This window comes from Mirounga leonina, unplaced genomic scaffold (genome assembly GCF_011800145.1).
Source record: "Mirounga leonina isolate KUSES-001 unplaced genomic scaffold, KU_Mleo_1.0 Mir_174, whole genome shotgun sequence".
Lineage (NCBI taxonomy): Eukaryota > Metazoa > Chordata > Mammalia > Carnivora > Phocidae > Mirounga > Mirounga leonina.
In genome coordinates this window covers 18,820,568-18,836,202 of record NW_023270451.1, presented here as the reverse complement: position 1 = coordinate 18,836,202, position 15,635 = coordinate 18,820,568, and the positions used below count along the sequence as shown (strand labels likewise).

The following is a 15,635-nucleotide window of genomic DNA, read 5'->3' as shown; positions in this document are numbered from 1 at the left end:
TCTACATTTCCCAGGAGTTCAATTAACTCATTTCATTTTGGCTTTTGTGCATTTTTCTTCTTAGCTTTTGTATTACCACTTCAAGGTGGGGTTTTTAGGTTTCATATACCCAAGAGCCTGAATAAGAAAATTTAATTTAGATTACAGTTTGTTGTGTACAGTTTTCTTTAATTTTATGGTTGTTTTTTGAAATGCATTTATTTTATATTTTCTGAATTTTTACAGCAGTTTTATATAGATGTGCTTGTTCTAGTCTTATTCATTCAAGGGACTGTGTTCTTAGTTTGAGAGTCCTCTCTTACATCAGTTCTCTCCTCTATGTAGGTATTATGGATGGTGCTGGTGGCAGAAAGGGAGAGAGTTTGGGGTGTTCTGTTTCTTTTTCATTTCTACAGGATCCTTAATTTCTCCTTATTCTTTCCTTTTTTACTTTCACTGCCAACTTCAAGGGGTCCGATCCTTTCCCTAAATATGTGAATCTCTCCTCCAGCCAACAGTTTCTAATCCTACTCGCTTTCGATCTTTTCTGTAGTCAGTGCTGTGAACCTCATGGAGTCCCAGTTTTCTCTTTCTGAAGTGATTCTGTCTGGGCTTCATCTAAGTCCTCCATACCCCTCTACTCTTTTATACAGTCTCTTAAACCTGTCTGAAGCTTCCCTTGCACCACTCTGCAACCATAGGCTTGCAGCATCTCCTAATGCTTTTAAAGATATGGGTCATGTGTGCTTTTATTTGCTCTCCCAAAGTCATAAAATAACCTAGTTACTGGCACTGGTGGCCCTGGACAAATTCTTGATACCCAGTAATACTGCAAAACCACCCACATCTTTACAAAAAGATTTATAACACCAAGCATGAATCTTAATGTAAACCTTGGGTTTTGGGTGACGGTGATGGTCAGTGTAGGTTCATCAACTGTAAGGAATGTACCATGCTGGTGAGAGATGTTGATAGTAGGGGAGGCTTAGGGGCAGAGGTGGGGAGGAGGTAGGTGGTGGTAGGCAGGGAATATATGAGAACTTGCCACTCAATTTTTCTGTGAGCCTAAAACTGCATTAAAAAATAAAGTCTACTAAAAAAGTAAAAATAAAGAAATGCACCCATGTTTTAACATACTTAAAAAAAAGCAAATCTAGATTATTTAATATTTTACTCAAATAAAATGATATTACATATATCATATATCCTATTTTAGATAGGTAATCATCATGCAAGATGGGCTACACTGGGCATTCCCCAGAAAGGCAGAGAGAAAGCATATAGATAAATTCTAGTATGAGCACAATGAATGTGAGCAGTTGTTTTATTAGAGCTATTGTTATTGCTAAAATTTTATTTATTTATTTGACAGAGAGAGACGCAGTAAGAGAGGGAACACAAGCAGGAGGAGTGGGAGAGGGAGAAGCAGGCTTCCCGCCAAGGAGGGAGCCCGATGTGGGCCTCGATCCCAGGACCCTGGGATCATGACCTTAGCTGAAGGCAGACGCTTAACGACTGAGCCACCCAGGCGCCATTACTGCTATGAATTTCTGTAGACCTCTGCAGGCAAAACTGTTTCGGGACCATATACTATGTTCCTTAATTGCAAGACAAACTTTAATAAACATATATTTGGTCCAAAGAAGGTCATCCAGAAAGAGAACTAATTTGTGTAGCTGGTTCCAACACTGGAAGACAACAAGAAGCGTGCTCCCCCTGAAACTCAATCAGCAACAGTATATAGTCCAAGGCCAGACAAGTCCAGGCTACATAGTGAGGCCTCCTCTCCCGTCCTACATAGACCTGCCATGGGCAAGTTAGTTTTATACACTAAAAACCTTACAGTAAAAACATCTACAAGTTTATTTTACTGGAGCTCTGTAAATTAGCACACATGGGAAAATAATTACAACAATAAAATCACAGTACACGAACTATGAAGGAACAACCATCATATAGACTTATGATAGACTTTTGTCTCATTAATTCCAATAATTTATAATCTTCCTTCTTTTAACTATTCAACTGGCCCATCAGTCTTAAACAATTAAAACTTTATTAAATAGCTAGCTTTCAGATATTAATCTGGGGACCAACTTCACATTTGCTTATTTTAAAAAGGACACTTGGCCTGCACTGAACTTCCAAGGCAGACTCATCCTCAGAGTTCAATACTTCAAACCACAACAGGGTATTTGAAAATGATGAACAGGTATGGGACTTCACACCCACCAGGTACAGGATGCAGATAGGTGAAATGAATCAAGGGCCTAAACGATCCCATGTTGTATGAAAGCAATTTGGCTTTGTGAGGCAAGTTTTGGAAATACATTATACAACAGGATTTGTAATCTTATCCAATTTCATTTTTCAAGTTAACCCCTTAGCCTGTCAAATTCAGTAAGGATCTATCCTTATCAGCAACAACCCCAAAAAGGTACTGAAGCTTCCACTAAATTAAGAATCCCGGGTCCTGAGGATCCTTTACCTTGGGATTTTTTTTTAACTGCACCCCCCAACCTCCGTCCCATCATCGCCTTTTTTCTCTCGCCACTTACACCTAAATTGTTGCTCATTTCTCAAAATAATGTCTTCACACTCATCATTTCCCGTGGCATTTTTCCTACAATTTCAGGAAAATTGAATTTCTGCCATCATTCATCTTGGGGAAAAAATGGTTTGTTCCTGACAGTGACAAATATTATAGAAAAAAGTCATGTCATTGCTTTATATATTTTTGACCATTTCTACACAAAGACTCGAAGTCTCCATCTTTCTTTCTTGTAAGTCTCAATTACTACAGATTTTCGATTTCTAAATACATTTATATACACTTTTGAAGTAGACTATCAGTTAAATAGGTACCCATATCTGTATTTGAAAGCAAACCTTCTTTCTTTTGAGCTTAACATCATAAATTTGCATTTGAAAAAGGACAGAGCCACTAATTTCATAGCTGATGGCAGACAAAAGGCATGGAAGGTCAGAAAACCCTCCGCAATATCTATCAACATCCTATCAACATCCAGGAAGGTGCCAGACTTGACTAGTTATGAGGCTGCCAAGGCAGCAACCACTGCTCCCAGCAAGTTGCCAGAAACTGTAATTCCTGCTGTTACCACGGCAAGTGAGTCTCCTGGGCTGCCAAGTCAGACCAGTGATTAGCACCTACAAGTTCTAAAGCCAGTATGTCTCCCTTTTCAAGACAAACACTGTCAAAATAATTCTCCATGTAATCTTAATAATATCACGGGTATAACACATGTTATTTTCTTATCGTTTACTGACAAACAAATCCTGTAACATTAGTGTTAGTAATTCCAGCATGCTTGGTTCCTCACTTGGTTTCTCCACAAATTTTAAGTAAACATATGGCAACATTTTAAATTCATTTCACCACTGAGGTTTGAAAAATCTTCAACTGTATGTGATGCAAAAGACTTGTAATTTTAGGGTTGGGGGTAAAATTCTAACAATGGTTTCAAAACTGTGATGTTGAAACAATACAAAAACAGAAAAACACTGTTGTGCCTAAAGATAATTGTGCCTCTGACAAAGTCCCAGAAGGACAGAAGGACACAGGGAGCCTCCCTTCGTTTGGTAGCAGGATTCAGATATCTGCTTCTCTGCCATATTGAAACTTCCAACCTCCCACTTTGAGAATAAACATCTTCAATTTCCACTCCCACTTGGAAGGGATAAATTTCACCTAAACTCCAATTTCATCATGATTAAATAAATTCTGAGTTAACAGAAGAGTTCAGAGTATGTTCATTTTTTTTTTTAAAGATTTTATTTATTTGCGAGAAAGAGAGAGAGAGAGCATGCAGGAGTGGGGGGAGGAGCAGAGGGAGAGGGAGAAGGAGAGACTCTCAAGCAGACTCCCCACTGAGCGTGGAGCCCAATACAGGGCTGGATCTGATGACCCTGAGATCACGACCTGAGCTGAAGTTGGAGGCTTAACCGAGAGCCACCCAGGCGACCCCAGAGTAGGTTCATTTTATCAGTTACAAGCAATGTTAATGGAGAAAGAAAGGACAAAACCTTCTTTAATATATCAGTTTTCCAAGTCATTATATGATAATCCTTCTAGGAAAGGACAGACCACAAACAAACACAACCTATCCTTGCTCACTCCCCCGTTAGCCTCTGGAAAGAAGTAGTGCATTCATATATTCCTCTCTCTTTTTTTAAAATGTCCTCTTTTCCTGAGGCGTAGACTGGAGAGGCTGCTATCTGACATTTCTAGAAGACAAACATTCCTACTCATTAAACCCAAGGAGCCAACCATACCTCAAGCTACAACTTAAAATAGACATGAACTTTTTCTTTAAGCCCACAGCTAGATAGTTCTAAGGCTGCTGAAATTCACTTTATACTAGAAATAATAAAACTACTTACTTTCAACGAGAAGTTACTTGCCAGTGCATTCTGAATATTTTCATAGCTAAAGTATTTTGAATGGGAAAATCTCAAGGGTAGAGAGCAAACAACAACAACAACAACAACAAACAAAAAAAAGACCAACAAAAAAACAAAAAACAAAAAACCAATGCATGCAGAGAAAAGACAGGATTGCTTGTTTAACTGTGTCTGTGAGGACTAGGTGGTCTAGACAGGAAAATGAACAGATACACAGCTCCTAGGTTAACCTGTACACAGTTCTGCAAGGTATGCTGCCTAGTTCAGCTACATACCAGGAGAAAGGCTGTGGTTCTACTTAGTTCCAGACCCTTCCCTTAATGATATCTAATATGATAAATAAACACATACACACGCACATACCCATAAGCTAACAAATGAAAAAGTGCAAGAATCAGGTTAAAAAATGGAACTGTATCTTTGACTCCATGTTTTTTGCTTTTTATACCTTGTACACACACACACATACAAAGAGTCAACTCTGTGTTACAGGAAAAAGAGGTCATGGATCACCCAAAACACAAAGCCAAAATGTGATATCATATAAACTTAATTAAACTAAAATCACATGATAGGATTTGGAGACATGTTTCTTGACCACCAGGTATCATCCAAACGTGGAAAGATAATACAACACATTAGGAATACTTTATAAATATCACATGAATCGCTTTCTATCCATCAAAAAAAAAAAAAAAAGTCTACTGTTTTTACTTGCTCCAGAGCTAAGTTTTTCTATGTGCAGATAGACAGAAATTCAATCCCATGGCATATTCCTCCTGCTTTGCTCCACTCCTAATATCCCCAACGTCGCAAACCTGAAATGTGGTACTGGAAATTACAGACCGGACCATTCCCCTTGCCATCAATACCTGTTTATCCCCCACCCCACTACTGGCAAAGGGCAGTCTGCGGGGGGCTACCTCCACATTGCAGCCTCACAGGACCACCGCAAATGCTTACTAAACACTTTAAAGAACAAATTCCTCTCATAGTATAGCTGAGCCACATAAAACTGACAATATTTGGCATTTTTGACCTACCAACACGGCAATTTCACACAGTTCAACCTAATAGAGTTTACCCGGCTCAAAGCAATTTTAACTTTATCACAAATGCATTGTTACTTTTACCACTGCTAACATTCAAACCGATTAATCTGCCACCAAAGGGCCAAGACCCAACTCTGCATAGGGAAAAAAAAAAAGGAGGAATCTGCTTATTAGACTATGGTTACAGCTGAGGGGAGGAATACAGAAACAATTTAATTTTCTACATGTACCTTTCTATATCATTTGAATTGTTGATGATACAGGTATATTCCTTTTATACTACAAAAGAGGTCTTGAAAAGTTCTTTGTTACAAGTGGGTTGGCTAAAGCAAACTGAAATAGCACTAAAAAGGCATACAGATGTTTAACTACACAATTAATATGCAACTACAACACATCTACAATAATGAATCATTATAACTGCAATGTGATCCTTCACTACTAATCCCTCCTCGTTAGGGTATTGGTGCAAATGCTTTCATTATAAGGGGCTCTTTTCCTACTCTGGAACACTGCAGGCCCCTCTCAGCCTCTAATTTGCTCCCACATCAGACGTTAATCCAAAATGTTGAAACTGTTTCTTGTCTAAATAGTTACTTTCCTGCATTAAGATTAATGTACTCACTGAAAAAGATTCCTAGTTTGATTGTCTCCAATTACTCCCAGATGAACCTGTAAATGACCCACCAGCTGCCTTTCCATGCTGTAGCTGATCCTGTTCCCATTTGCCACTAGAAAGATCCATGCATGCATGTAGGTAGGATGGGAAAGCAGACGGGTGGTTTTCTCTAATGTAAACATCTTGCTAGTAACTTCTGCAGAAACAAATCTTACTAAGTGACAGGATTGGAAATAGTAGCACTTATGCTCCAGGTACTTTTCAGTGTAGGAGCTGAGGGTTTCTGGAAGAACTACTTTACACTTTATTACATGTGGCTTACATGTATAGTCAGTAAGAATACTACCAAGTATGCAATAAAGAAAGATGTGTGGTTTGGCACCAAGCCTCTTATGTCTTCTGGTTAAGAAAAATAAACATTGGTAGCATAATAGCCATCACTGTTTAACTAAATGTAACTCAACCTCAATCCTTACATGAAAATATGTGAATAGTTCTTATTGTATTTCACAAAAATAAACAGAAGTGTAAAGTCAGAAAATATTTTCTTTGCCATGGTTTCAAGTTCTAGTACATAGGGGCCTGCACATAGGACACTCAGCTTTGCAAGATACCATCCAAGTGGTAGAGCACAGTCAGATTCCTCCACAAAGCAGCGTAATTTTGCAGCTTATTTCCAGACACAGAAAACTCTACCACCCTTTGTCAGGAATTACACTGTTCATATCACCGCAGCCACAGGCCCGCCAGGAGGTGTTTCTCGAAGCATGGTCCTTCAATGATCCAATCCACACCAACGGCTATCAATGCAAATTCATTAGACTCTATCCCAAACCTACCAAATCCAAAATGATGGGGATGGGACCTAAGAATAATCCAAGAAATTTTTATTTAATATCTACTGTGTGCCAATCACTAGACAAGGGGAGAAACACAGACAAAACTCCTGTCCCTATGAAATTGGCATCCGATATTTTGACCAAGCCTTCTATTCAATGCTTATGCATCCTAAAGCTTACAAATCATTGTGTTATGGTTTTGATATGGAGAAATGGGTAGCATGATTGTGGGCTGTGTATGTGTGTGTGCATGTATTTATGCACTTAGTTACATTACAATCTATTCACTGTTCCACAAGCAAATCAAAAGAAACAGCAAGACAGTTTGTTTACCTAGTATCCATTACTCTCTCTCTCCCCCACCCCCTCTTCCTCTCTCTCTCTCTCTCACATACGTGAGCGCGTGCGCGCGCACACACACACACACACACACCTGCTGAGACAGATGCCACTGAAAGATTAAAAGTCCTGAGCTAGGGGTGGGAGGATGGGTTAGCCTGGTGGTGGGTATTGAGGAAGGCACATTCTGCATGGAGCACTGGGTGTTATGCACAAACAATGAATCATGGAACACTTCATCTAAAACTAATGATGTAATGTATGGGGATTAACATAAGAATAAAAAAATATTTAATTAAAATAAATAAATAAATAAATGAATGAATAAATAAATAAAGGTGATCATTAGAATTGGCAGACCAAAAAAAAAAAAAAAGTCCTGAGCTAGAAGGAAAAGAGAAGTCTTTATTCTGAAAATTTCATGGTATTTTGAAAAATGTGTGCATTTTTTCCTGTTCAGTTAAAAAAGAAAAAAGTCAGGTCATAAAGCTTTTTCATATAAATCCAATGTTGATAAGGTCACCATTATATGGACTTTTCAATCCCATAATTTTTGAAATCTGTGAAGGAATAAGATTTTATGTAAAATGCTGGCAATAAGCCCTGTATCGGAACCAGTGCTTTGATAAACAAATACAATCAGCAGGTCTGGAGATACTATAAACAGACCATGAGCACAGAAGAAAGAAGGGAAAGACTATAAAAAATGAAGATGAATTTTGGTTGGGGTTAATTCTTACCCTTGAATATCCCTGAACTGAAATTTCAAATATACCACTACTGCATGTGACTTAATAACACAGTCAAAGCTATAAAAATTTCAAATTACAGCTTAATTCAGTGGAAAGTGCCCAGGCCCACAGCACCGGTTAACCTTCAGGAGGGCAATGACCTTCTACCTTCCCATGACAAAACTCAGTAAACTGTCCCTAGGCCTGGACAAGGCCTGGAAATCCTCCATGCCGCCTCTAATCAGCGGTAGCCCCGGTAGGGACCCGAGTTCATCTCGGCCCTGCTGAGTGAGCTCTGCCACTGATGGGAAGGTCAACTCTGCCTCCCAATTTGCTCCCCTCCCTCCAGGGCTTCCTTTCTCTCTGGGCTCAGTGATGCTCAGTAATGACAGAGCGCCGGCCCACTCTAGCCCTACTTCAACGTTCAGGGCTTGTACATGTTATTTAATGTCAGAAAGGTAATTAAGGGTTCGGTCAGGGATTGCCTTCCGATCATAGGCAGGCAGGACTGGCAAACCCCCGTCTCTAAGTGCTCTCATTTCTTGTCTCTCCTGGCTCCGGCAGCATTTGAAGGAGATTTTTTCTGTATTTGGAAATATACAAAAAGCAAGACAGGAAAACAAATATACCTATAAAGGACAGAGTGATATCTCAAGTGTTCAGCATTCAGAAGTATATGATGATAAAAAAATAAAACTGTTGATGCCAAGTTAACACGAGTAAACTGTTACTGAATGAATTTGGGGAGGCGGCTCCTGCCAGCCTTTTCTGAATGTGAGGACTGCCTAAATCCCTACACTATAGAGAAGCCACTTTGGTACAAAAACGATAAGAACAGCTTTTAAAAATCTTAATAGAGTCTCATATTATCTTCTTTAAGTCACTATCTTGTTGTGCAAAACTGGCAACATCTTAGAAGTGGTAGATTTCACGCAAGGTATGATGCACTTGTGTAAGATCAAGCATTTCTCTACGGTGGTAACTGGGAGTAAAGTTAAAGATAAGTAAGCTGTATAATATATGTTTTATGTTTCTAAATTAGCAGGGTGACTTTCGATTGTAGTGGTAGTTAAAAGAAAAAAAATTGCCATTGGAGAAAATGACCCAGGGGAAGAAAAATAGGATTCTCGACTACGGTCTCAAGTTTTGCACCTCCGGGCCCTGCAGAGGAATCTGATGGTACATTCACCTAGGCAGCAAACTGTCTGGCTCCTGACACTTGAGCCTGCTCAAGTGTGACTGCGGAGGGGCCTTTCTTAGCGTCTCTCCAAGGTACGCTTGTGTCTGGTACTGAAAATAGTTTCTGCTCATAGCACCTGCCTTTCCATATAAGAAGGCAGCTCCTGGACACATGGTAAGCATGCACTGTCATTAGCATCACCATCGGATTCTCAGATGTGTTCCAACTCCTCCTGACCCACATTTCCCTTTCTAATAAAACTTCCTCTTGCTTCGTAAATATTGTACACACACAAATACATACACATATATGACAAATCTTAGAGCATTAAATACATCTATGATTTGACTTACGCACAAGGTGACTGACCCATCGTGCACGTGAGAATGAGTGTCACCTTCCGCCGTGTATAATACAACCCTTCCTCTGAAAACTGAGGAAACCAAAATATACGAAGTTTGGCCCTAAGTCTCAGCTCCCGGCCTCCTGCCTCCTGATACAGTGCAATTCTACGTCTGTGATCAAAATCGGCATCATCTGCTTCTCTCACGGGCTTGGTTTTGTTGTCTTCTTCCCTAGTGCTTTGCTGTGGTCGTCGTTTCTCTTTATCTTCGTAGCCAGGTGCTGGGGGCAAAAGACCCTGAAGTGGAGAAGACCAGAGGCCATGCGAGCTATCTGTGGGGCTGCTCGCTGGCAGTCGCACCACCGGGACGAAAGGGGTCTAAAAAGACAGCAGTAAGAAGAGAGCTAAAGGGGAAATTGTGATTCGAACTAGCTTTTAAAAACTGTCCAAATGGGGTGCCTGGGCGGCTCAGTCGTTAAGCTTCTGCCTTCGGCTCAGGTCATGATCCCAGGGTCCTGGGATCCAGCCCCGCATTGGGCTCCCTGCTCGCGGGAAGCCTGCTTCTCCCTCTCCCACTCCCCCTGCTTATGTTCCCTCTCTTGCTGCATGTGTCTCTCTCTGTCAAATAAATAAATAAAATCTTTAAAAAAAAAAAACTGTCCAACTGATCGAGGCTCTTCTCTTCTTTAACCCTTTCAAGGGCTGCTTGACGGGACTCACGGGCCCCGCACAACAGGGCTCCTGAGGGAGCTCTCCTGACTCTCCCCCACACTCTGAACTCCAGCCATGTGGCGTGCAGGCACAGCTCGGGCCGCCGGGGTGCTCCTCCCTCTGCCCTGCCATCTCTCACAGCCTCGGGGCCCCTCCCTCGTACAGGTTATTCAGATCTTTACTTGGCTATCATTTCCTCTGGAAGTCTCTGCGGACCGCCAGGGCTGAGGTTAGGGGCATTTTCGATGAGTACGTCCACACTGCGAGGTGTCCTTCCCGGTGTTATAATTACCTGATTCCCTATTTCCACCTGTCTATATCCCCCATCACTCATTATTTGCTCTTTCTCCAGCTGTGCTCATAGCACGCAATTCAGGGCTGAGTTTAGAGAAGACGCCTGTTAAGTGCTGATTAAATAATGCATGCATAAACACGAAAAGTAAAATCCTTAAATGATCTCCCACAACTCGCCACTGGCAGCACAGTTCCTACTACTGCACTCCGCTGTCGGTTGGTTATCCTCCTGTAATGTGCTTAGTTCAGCCGGGTATGTTGATCAAAATAAATGCATTCTTATTGTGTAATAACTGACAAATACACTGAGGCTATAGAGTCCACTGAATTTTAAAAAGAAGCAAAGAAGCATTCTATAGGATGTCATTAGGAGTTTCCCTTTCATAAGTAGATGAAATGCTGTATACTCCTGCTATAACTAAGAAGTCATTATTTTATTTCCACTCACATTTCAGATGATGGAAGAGATGGTGAAAGATATTTGAAATTCTATTTCAAAAAGCTCATGTTAGAAATTGGTATTATATCCTAACATTCTACCCAGGAGGAGATAAACTCATAAACAATAAGGCAACATCAATGAGAAAAGAAGGGGTTCTAAACCATACGTGGGGTCACAAGAGAGTGAAATCCAACCCACAAACTTGGTTTGTTTGGCTTCTGCGATGTTTTAGAAATTTATTAAGTATTTAAGAACTGGAGGATCTCACATAAAATGCATTACACTTTGGCTTTTCTAGAAAAACCAAATGTGGATAAAAGCTGTATGTCCAGAGCTACACAACCTGCCTCTTATATAAGACATCACTGCTATGCTTCCCCACCCTCCTTGTCCCCCCAAGACTGGCAGAGACTCTTAGAGTCTGATACTGGATAGACCTTAAAGTCTGTGATCTCTGAATCAATATTTGTGTGTCATGTATAAAAGTCTATTACCTTGACTGTATAAGCTAAAGTAAAACTTATGAGGAAACTGGAAGCAGCCAATTCAAAGTGGGTTTTATGAGTCCCAGAAACCACACAGTAAGAAAGGGGATTAGAAGGAGAATGAGGAACATGTTACTACAGCAAGATCACAATTCCTACCAAAGAAGAACAGGCAGGAATGAAATTATAACCATTTCAAGTTGCTCATCTCAAAGCCCCACCGAGGCCCACTAGGTGGAACAGGAGCCCCTTAGGACTTTTAGCACAGGACTTTTTTTCCCCCCCATGTCATTTTGAATACAGATGCATTGACTGACAGATCTAAACAGGCCTTGGAGGACATTCAGTCCAATTGATGTACTTTTTTAGATAAGAACATTGTAGCCCCAGAGAGATTGTCAAAAGTCATACAATTTGGTACATCACTTCTCCTTTCTAGCTCTCTTTTTCTCCAATTCATTCTCAGAGATCTAGGGAAGATGTCAGGTAGGCCTTAAACATCCTAGGAAAATGAGAAATAAAGAATCAAAATGGACTGATTCACGGCAGCAACAGCAAGCTGATGGCCAAGTTGCACCAAGAGCCAGGTCTCTGATTTCCAAGCCACTGTGCCAGGCTTCTACCCAGAAAACTGCAGAGTTTAAAGTCTGAGAGAACTACAGGCATCACTTATGATGGCCTGACATCCCCCAAAACCAACAAAGGACTCAGTGGGGAGGAAAGCAATCATCTGGGAGGAAACCCAAACATGGAACTCAGAGCAAATTAATCCAAATAATATTTAACACTGGCAAGGATTTAAGGAAATTCATATACTCATAACCTATTTGAGGCCAGATGTTACTGAGGTGGGAGAGGAGATTGGTCAACATCTGTTAAAAATTAAAATACTTCCCAGGGCACCTTGGTGGCACAGTTGAGCGTCGGACTCTTGGTGTCAGCTTAGGTAGTGATCTCAGGGTCCTGAGACCAAGCCCCATTTTGTGCTCCAAGCTCGGCGAAAATTCTGCTTGGGATTCTCTCTCCCTGTCCCTTGCCCCTCCTGCTCGTGGGCACGTGCTCTCTTTCTATCTCTCTCTCAAACAAATAAATAAATCACTAAAAAATTAAAATACTTCCCATAGGCCTTAAACCAGCATTTCTCCTGGAAATTTATAGACAGATGTAGAAATAAGCAAAGATACATTAATAAGGATGTTCTCTTCATGTTCTTAATAAACAGTGAAAATTTTGAAATATTCTTAACTGTCTTAAATTCACTGTGTTCTGGTTAAATAATATATGGCACATTCATATAACAAAAAAACTGTGTATCTATTAAAAAGAACAATACTTCTATAAGTATTAACAACAAAACATGTCTAAGATATATTCATTTGGGGTGGGAGAGGGAGAAAGGGACATCAAGTTGAAAGCAGTATGTATTTAAAAGAGAAGTGGGAGGGGATGGTAATGCTCCAGAAGCTTCGAACAGACAGCCCTATGCTGAATGACACTGGGCTCAGGAAATAAAGTGTGGATGGAGTGGTAGTTTACTTTTTTTCTTATACTCACTATAAGAGAGTTTAATTTTTTTTTTTACTTAGATCATCTATTATTTACTATTATAAATGTAGCTAATAAAAAATTAATGAAAAAAATTACAAAATTCTTTTGTTCTCTACAGGTATCTATTTAACCAAATAATTATTTATTCATTCAGCTAACATTTATTATACACCTGTGATCTGTTTGCAATTGTCTAACCTTGGAAGATGTGGAAAGGTACTGCAAGTGCTGAAAGACTTTTAAGATTTTACTCCTCTAGCAATATAAGCTAAAATCATACTATGCTTAGGTTAGCTATGGAGTAGACAAGCATCCAGGAACAACTCCATATTGCTTGGTATGAACTGCTGAGAGAAATGTTCTGATGAGTACAATTACCAGCCCTGCTGGTAATTAAAAATAAGTAAGTTTCCTTGCCACACCCTCTCCTCCCCCGAATCTTCTGCTGGAGTCTTGGAAGGGAAGAAGGTAATGAGAAATAATTTCTGCTTGCCGTCCCCTCATTCATACATAACAGGTTTGGGGAAATGGACCAACCAGAAAGTGAACTGCTCTCTGACAAGGGCAAGGGGAAATGACAGGGCAATAGTCTACAGAGAGGCTGAGTCCCAATGTGAGACTGTGGGGTGCCATTTTGGTTATTTAGATGATGCTTCTTTCTTTTCCAATGAATCTCCTCATAAAATCAAGGCAAGTGATTGACCCACAACCAGGTAATGACTGATCACACCCACAGGATATTCCTATCCTCTGCCCTGACTATAGTTAACCCTACTCTGGCATGGTAGACTGGATAACTGAAGTGTTCGTATTTTTTTCCTCTTTTCCTGCTACTTCAACAAATAAATATATTTCTTTGACCCAATTTAGGACCTGGGGTACTGCTCAGTTTGATGGAAATATGCAGATGAGCTACTTCCAGCAAACTGAGATGACCTCCTGTAAACATTCCTGGAGCTGATACAGAGAATGCTCAGCGACAACACAGACTGTGGCACCTCAAAGAAGAATCTTACCTAGATCCTCACGTTAAGCAAAACTTCTACACTCAAGTCAGTGAGAAAGGACACACAAATAACTTTACTATCACAGACCTATGTAAGTGCCATAGAGAAGAACAGCTGAATGACTGAAATAAGGCAATGAAAACGAAAAAGAAATAACTTCTAACTGGAGAAAAGTGTGGAGGGGCGCCTGCGTGGTTTAGTCGTTAAGCGTCTGCCTTCGGCTCAGGTCAAGATCCCAGGGTCCTGGAATCGAGCCCCGCATCCGGCTCCCTGCTCGGCGGGAAGTCTGCTTCTCCCTCTCCCACTTCCCCTGCTTGTGTTCCCTCTCTCACTGTGTCTCTCTCTCTCTCTCTCCGTCAAATAAATAAATAGATCTTAAAAAAAAAAATTATATATATATGTATGGAATCTTGTAATAGGGGTGCCATATAAATTGCTCTAGAAAAAACTATGGATGTGCTATAAGGTGATAGAACATTTGTAGCTCAAGAAACTTGAGTATGGGAAAAGAACAAGAGTCATGAATGAACAAATATTATGTAGTTTATTTTGACTAAAAAAACAAATGTCTAAAGGGAAGTAATGGGGACAAAGTTTGAGACAAAGGTTGGGTCCCCACTGTCAGGTTCTTTTGGAGTTTAATTACTATTGTATACAAAAAAGAGGGGAGGGCTGAACAGGACCTGAATTTCTAGAAGGTTCATCCAGCAGAAATAGAATAGACTGCTGTCCAAAAGGAGGGAGTCCTTTCATAAAGGACTAACTACCTGAATATACTATTCTAGTGACAACTTGACAGAACAGCTGGTAATGGATAGAAACAAGATTACTAACTGCCATCCTAGCTCAGTGACATAATAGTGTCACCAAGGGAGAAAACAATTCTCATTTTATTTTTGCAGAAAAACTCATATAAGTATTATAATAACTGAAATGAAAATGTACGTGTCTAATAAAAGGTAAGCATTGAGTACTGCCTGTTACTTGTCATATAAATAATATCATTTACTATAACAAGTCTTATGAGAAGGTTTGTTGAGAATGTATTATTCAAATGAATGAGACCAGGAAAGGAAGCTAGCAAAAACCATCTCCCCTTGCCTACACACTGTACATTTGAAATGGGACATTTTATTTCCCACTAGTTTTAAAGAAACTAGCACTTCATTTTGAAGAAAAAAAAAATGGATTACAAAAGGGATTCAAATAAGGAACTTACTCAATTTTCTGATGGAAATTTCTCCTAGAAAATCATGTTTCCATTTAGTGATTTTAAAAGATGAGAAGTAAAACAAAACCTTTAAAACAAGTGGTATGAAAACAAAAATATCCAAAAATGTTTAGCCAGATTTATGTAATTTCTATCATTTCAATACCTTCAAAAATACAGATGTTACTTTAAAGCTCAGAGAAATATGTAATGCAACATTTGCTTATAAAACATCAAAAACATCCATTCCTTCAATGTTTACTGAGTGACTACTATGTGTAAGGCACTCTGCCGGGGAAAAGAGTGAACAAAAGACAAAAATAGGCAAAAATCCCACTCTATCATGCTTCTATTCTTGTGAGGAGAGACAACCAAAACGAAAGAAAGAAAGAAAGAAAGAAAGAAAGAAAGAAAGAAAGAAAGAAAGAAAGAAA

At 39.8% G+C, this 15,635-nt stretch overlaps 1 protein-coding gene across 4 annotated transcripts in view; it reads right to left on the bottom strand.

Moving 5' to 3' along the window:
- Window positions 1–15,635, bottom strand: part of CDK14 (cyclin dependent kinase 14) — a 548,800-nt gene that overhangs the window by 313,983 nt on the left and 219,182 nt on the right. The gene's annotated exons all lie outside the window — the stretch shown is intronic.